The sequence below is a fragment of the Paramisgurnus dabryanus genome, chromosome 17 (assembly GCF_030506205.2).
Source record: "Paramisgurnus dabryanus chromosome 17, PD_genome_1.1, whole genome shotgun sequence".
NCBI lineage: Eukaryota > Metazoa > Chordata > Actinopteri > Cypriniformes > Cobitidae > Paramisgurnus > Paramisgurnus dabryanus.
This window is the reverse complement of record NC_133353.1, coordinates 16,255,853-16,261,901: the sequence shown is the minus strand read 5'-3', so window position 1 is coordinate 16,261,901 and position 6,049 is coordinate 16,255,853. Positions and strand designations below refer to the sequence as shown.

Here is a 6,049-nt window from a genome sequence, read left to right as displayed (position 1 = left end):
TGATAATAACAATAATGTTGTTTTAAATTTCAATAATTTATGATGACGCTAATGTCATGCGCGTGCGCTGCTGTCCATTGTACTGAAACAGCTCAATATAATCCTGGCACCGGGTCTGGTTTAAGTTTTTTAAATAGCTTAAAAAAATCTTAAATAAGTAAACTAACACACTAAAATCATAGACTCTATCACAAAGCAAAATAACACACACTCGACTCGTACATACCTTTTTTTGCTGCATGATCGACCAGTGAGAGAAGAGCTTCGCTGACAGCAGGAAGCTGATAGCGCAGCACTTTCACACTTTCAACGCGGCATTCCCATCGCGTGTTGGATATGGCCTTTAGGGTCATTTGTGGTACGTTTGTCTTGAAAATCTCCCATCTCTGCGTGGAGGAGCTGAAAATGGTGTACAGACGTTGCAGCACCCCAAAGAAGCTCACAGACTCCACTGTTGACTTCGCAGCATCTACAATGACGAGGTTTAGACTGTGGCTGGCGCATTGCATAAACAATGCTTTTTTGTTGATATCAAGCACCCTTTTCTGCACACCGCTATTTTTCCCCCGCATGTTGCTACCGTTATCATACGCCTGTCCCCTGCATTTTTCGACATCCAGGCCTAACTTCTCCAAATGCTTCAAGAAGACATCTGTTAGCCCTGCGCCTGATGTGTCAATCACTGGTAGGAAACCGACAAAATGCTCTCCAACAGTAGCCCCGGCACCGATTCGGCACTTGACAAAGCGCAGTGTCACAGAGAGCTGCTCTATATGTGCAGCGTCCGGGGTGCAGTCCATTATCACGGAGTAGTACTGGGATTGTTTTACTCCTTGTATTATTGCTTCCACTGTCTTGTCTCCAATAAGAGTGATCAGCTCATTTTGTATAGTTTTCCCCAGATAATGGTCAGCAATCTCTTTTGTCTCAGCTCGTCTGACATGCTCGCTCATCACAGGGTCAAACTCTGCAAGCAGCTCCACCACACCTAGAAAGTTTCCATTGTTTGTTTCATGTAGGTTGGAATTGCTGCCACGGAAAGCAAGGTTTCGTTCTGCAAGGTGACATACTATGGCAATTAACCTTTTCATGACGTCATTCCACTGTCTTTTTTTCAACATTTGCATTTCTTGATATTTATTGTCAATGGTACTGTGCGTTTTTACGCGCTTCTCCAGCTCGCGCCAGCTGTCCATATTGGCACGGTGTGTATTAGATTTTTCATGATCCTGGAGTGTGAGAGTGAGTCGTTCACACATTCTGAAACCTCTGTGAGTGAGACCACTTGTCCGCTTGCCAAATAAGGTACAGCAGAAACAGAAGACTGAATCGGAAGATTTTGAATACACTAACCATGACCTGCGTATCTTTTCTCCATTTTTCATCTTGATGAAATATCTGTCCTTGGTAAAACGGCGGTGTGATTGGCTTTGTGGGAAGTTAAACTCCTCTATCTGAACGGGACCGCTCCTAACAATATCAATTCGTTGGTCATCGGTAATATGCTCTGGCCAGCACCCCGGGTCTGTCTCTGTAAACGGGGCTTTCTCCCTGGCATCTCCCTCACCTGTCTCAGCGGTAGGAACTTCAACATTGTGTTCTTGTTCTTCTAATGTTTGGTCAGCATTACTGCCAGCAGTTTGAGTTGAAGACGGAACATCTGTATTTTGGCTAGTATCCTGTGACGGGGTTTCGGCCGCTGCTGTCGCCGGTAGGGTTACAGATGCTGGTCTAAAGAAAGAGGTCACTTTAGGTAGACTGACTAAAGCTTTTCTTTTGCTGTCCGATATCTTTCTTTTTTCAGCACGACTGGCATATGTACGTTTCATTTCCTCTTAATTTTTTCCCCTCAAAATAAAATTTTAACCGGCAAATATGCAAAGGTATAAACATAAACTAATTATACTTCAGATCGACGTTTAATAAGCCGTTCGCGCCGTAAACGTTGTCGCTAGGTAACCGAGAGTTCGACCAATCAGAGACGTCAGTGTTTTGCTTAGAATTGTGGGTAGTGTATAAAAAAATTAAAGAAAATGTTGTTTTTATACTTTGTGGCTTTTAGGAGCAGAATCTTTCGTTTTACAACCTCTTAGCTCGTGGTTAATCTAAATGAAAATTAATATCCTACGGAGAAATTGATGAGATGTTGCCGGTCTGGGGGCCCCCCCTGGAGGGCGGGGCCTGTTTCAATTGAAACGGGTGAAACATAGGTAAGGCCGCCTCTGCCTGTTCTCAATCTTTTTAAATATGAAGTCTATCCATGTTTGTGTTTACAGAGGTCATGTACACTGTGGTCAACTTTGTGGATGCTGAAGAGGTTTCTGGGTAAAGATGATGTAAGTTTATTCATTCAATTTTAAAAAATCAAATAGTAAACAGATGTGTTATGATGTATGTGATTTTGATTTTTAATTCTGTGTTTTCCAGAGAAATATAATGAAGTAATAGTGGAAGCTAAAACATCAGACTGATCCAGACACTGAAGAAATTGATGTCACTGCAATCTGGCCAAAATGATGTAAGTTTAATAATGAAGTTATTAAATTAAAGAGGTTAAATAGTAAATAGATGTGTTATGATGTACTGTATGTGATTCTATTTTTTTATTCTGTGTTTGATAGACAACTATAATGAAGTAACCTACTATAATAAAGCTGCAGAACGACACAGAGACTCTGAGGACATCAACACAGAAAATGAAGTAAGAAGATGTATATTATGAAGTTCTTTGATCATACATTGTTGTATCTTTGTACAGTTTAATGCAGTGGTTCTTAACGTTATTCCTGGAGGCCCACTGCTCTGCACATTTTGTATGGCTGTTTCTCAATATGCATTCTTCAGCGATCTTGACGGCGAGCAAGGACGCAATATCGCTGAAGAACGCATATTGAGAAACAGCCTATGTCTCCCTTATTTAACACACCTGATTCAAATCATCAGCTCATTAGAAGGGATCTCCATAAACTGAACTACGTCTGTCAGATAAAAGAGACATACAAAACATGCAGGGCAGTGGGCCTCCAGGAATAATGTTAAGAACCACTGGTTTAATGTAAACTTTTTAAAATGTACAACTTGATTTGACGTATATGTGTATTATTATTATGCCAAATACTTATATGTACTTTTATATTTCCAAAGGGCTCCAAAGAGATGTCTGTCCAGATGAGGGTGCATCAACGTTACCTTTGCTGACAAGTATATGCTTTACAATGTAAAACCTAACAGTTAACTTAACTCAAACCATTTAAGGAAATCGGTTGCCTTAAACCATTAAGTTTTAAAAAACATACATTTGAGTACTGTGAACTTAAGTCTTCTGTAATTATGCACTTATATTAAGTTAGTGTGAACTTAAATATAAGTGCATAACTGCATGTGACTCAATTTGTTTAAGTTCACAGTACTCAAATCTATGTGTTTTAGAACTTAAATGGTTTAATGCAACGGGTGTTCTTAAATGGTTTGAGTTTAGTTAACTTTTAGGTTTTACAGTGAGAAATGTTTGAATAATTCCAAGACAGAGCTCTGCAATTGAATCTACACTGCAAAAAATCAGTTTCTAACTTAGGATTTTTATCTTGTTTTTAGTAGAAAAACTAAAAATTCTTAAATCAAGATAATAAGATAATTTACCTAAGAAAATATGTCTAGTTTTTAGACAAAAATATACAATTTAAGTAAATTTGTGCCTAAACAAGCAAAAATATCTAACAATGGGGTGAGAAAATTGTGCTTGAATTAAGTTTTTAAGAAAAAAGAAAACTAAAGATTTTTAAATAATATTTCTACTGAAAACAAGACCAAAATACTATGTAAGAAAGTTATTTTTTGCAGTGTAGGACTGATTTCTTAAATTAAGATCAATATATAGTTGTTCTTCATTTTATTTAGATATTTACTACATTACAGTGGCAGCTGGTGACTTGCGTGTATGTGCATCACGTGTTTTGACTAAACACGTGATGCACATGGTTTACATGAAGCAACAAACACATTTTAAAAACACAAGCAACACAAATGACACTCCCAACACTTATTTTGAATTTGCACCCCTCGGATGAGCAGTCACGAGCCGCCACTGCTACATTACATTGTACTCCTTTGAATGTAGTTTTCATTGTTGCTTTTATTTTGTTTTATTTTACTCTAATATTGCTTTCTCTGTCTGTATATTTGAGTTTTAAATAGTATTGTTTATGTATGCAACTTTTAATATTTGTGTATAATATATTTTTATGATTGTGACAATTGTGGATTGTTCAGTTTTTTTATTAAATAAACATTTCAAACTCAATTCAAGTTTTTTATTATATCAGTCGCATCCTTCTCCTAAGGAGAAGGATGCGACTGATATAAGTCAATTCCGGCAAATCTGCCTTCTTAATGTTGAGGGGAAAATCTTTTTTAGTGTGATAGCACGGAGGTTATCCACTTACCTGGAGAAGAATGGGTACATTGATACATCAGTACAGAATGCTGGCATTCCTGGGTATGCTGGTTGCTTAGAGCAGTGTTTTTCAATCTTGTCCTAGGGGACCCACAGCTCTGCATATTTTGTATGTCTCCCTTAACTGACACACCCAGTTCTGTTCACGGATCTCTCCCTTAATGAGCTGATGATCTGAATCAGGTGTGTTAGATAAGGGAGACATGCAAAATGTGCAGGGCAGTGGGTCCCCTAGGACAAGATTGAAAACCACTGGCTTAGAGCATACCAGTATGATCTGGCATCAGATTCAAGCAGCGAAGAAAGACAAAAGAGACATCCATGTCGTCTTCCTTGACTTGGCCAATGCCTTTGGAGCAGTTCCCCATAACCTCCTTTGGGAATCCTTTAACTTTTTTCAAGTTCCATCATCAGTCACTAGGCTAGTAAAAGCCTATTATGAAGACCTGCAACTGTGCTTCACAACAGCTGACTTTACAACCTCATGGCAGTGCTTAGAGCAAGGCATAATGGCAGGCTGTACAATCTCACCCCTGGCTTTCACAATGGCCATGGAGGTAATCATCATGGCATCAAGATGGGTAGTGGGGGGGGCGGATTAAGAACGGGATCCGCCTTCCACCTACCCAAGCATACATGGATGACATGATCATTTTGACTACTACTGCAGCATGTACCAGGAGGTTACTGGGAAAACTGCAGGAGAACATCAAGTGGGCCCGGATGAAAATCAAGCCGAACAAGTCACGAAGCATCTCAATAGTCAAGGGACAGCTTAAAAACGTGAAGTTTTGCATTGGTGACGACCCAATACCAACAGTGGCTGAGCAACCTGTCAAAAGCCTGGGCAGATGGTACGACGCAAGTCTCAGGGACAAAGACCAAGTGCAGCAAGTAAGGCAGGACATCACTAACAGTCTTGAGAACATTAACAGGACCCTACTGTCAGGGAAGCTCAAGCTCTGGTGCCTGCAATTTGGACTTCTCCCTCGAGTAATGTGGCCACTTACTATATACGAGGTTCCAATAACAACTGTGGAGAAGATGGAACGAACCATGACTTCTTATGTGAAGAAATGGTTAGGACTCCCACGATGTCTGACTAACATCAGTCTTTATGGTAAAGGGATCCTTGAGCTGCCAATTACAAGCCTCACAGAAGAATTCAAGTGCTGTAAAGTAAGACTCCAGATGACTTTGAAAGACTCCAGAGATCAAATCATCAGTAATGTTGTTCCATCCCTGCTAACTGGACGAAAATGGGCACCATCTGACGCGGTGCAGAAAGCTACATCAGCCCTGAGGCACAGTGATATCGTAGGGCATGTCCAGTTGGGAAGAGGTGGCCTTGGCCTTACGGCAAGTAAACCAACTTGGCATAAGGCCTCGACATCAGAGAGAAGGAAAATGGTGGTTGAGGAGGTGCGCCGTCAGGAGGAGGTGGAAAGATGTGCAAAGGCTGTCTCTCTTGTCAAACAGGGACAATGGATGAGGTGGGGAGGCTTGGAGAGGAGAAGAATGAGTTGGAGAGAGATCTGGGAAATGGAGGCAAGTAACACCAGTTTCATCATCAGAGCCACCTATGATGTACTCCCA

The 6,049-nt window shown here is 40.4% G+C and overlaps 1 long non-coding RNA gene across 1 annotated transcript; it reads left to right on the top strand.

Moving 5' to 3' along the window:
• Nucleotides 1-2,427: 2,427 nt before the first annotated feature.
• Nucleotides 2,428-3,278, top strand: LOC135737428 (uncharacterized). The gene is made up of 3 exons (XR_010528476.2): nt 2,428-2,518; nt 2,622-2,701; nt 3,145-3,278. It is a non-coding gene; the product is annotated as an uncharacterized lncRNA (long non-coding RNA).
• Nucleotides 3,279-6,049: the final 2,771 nt, after the last annotated feature.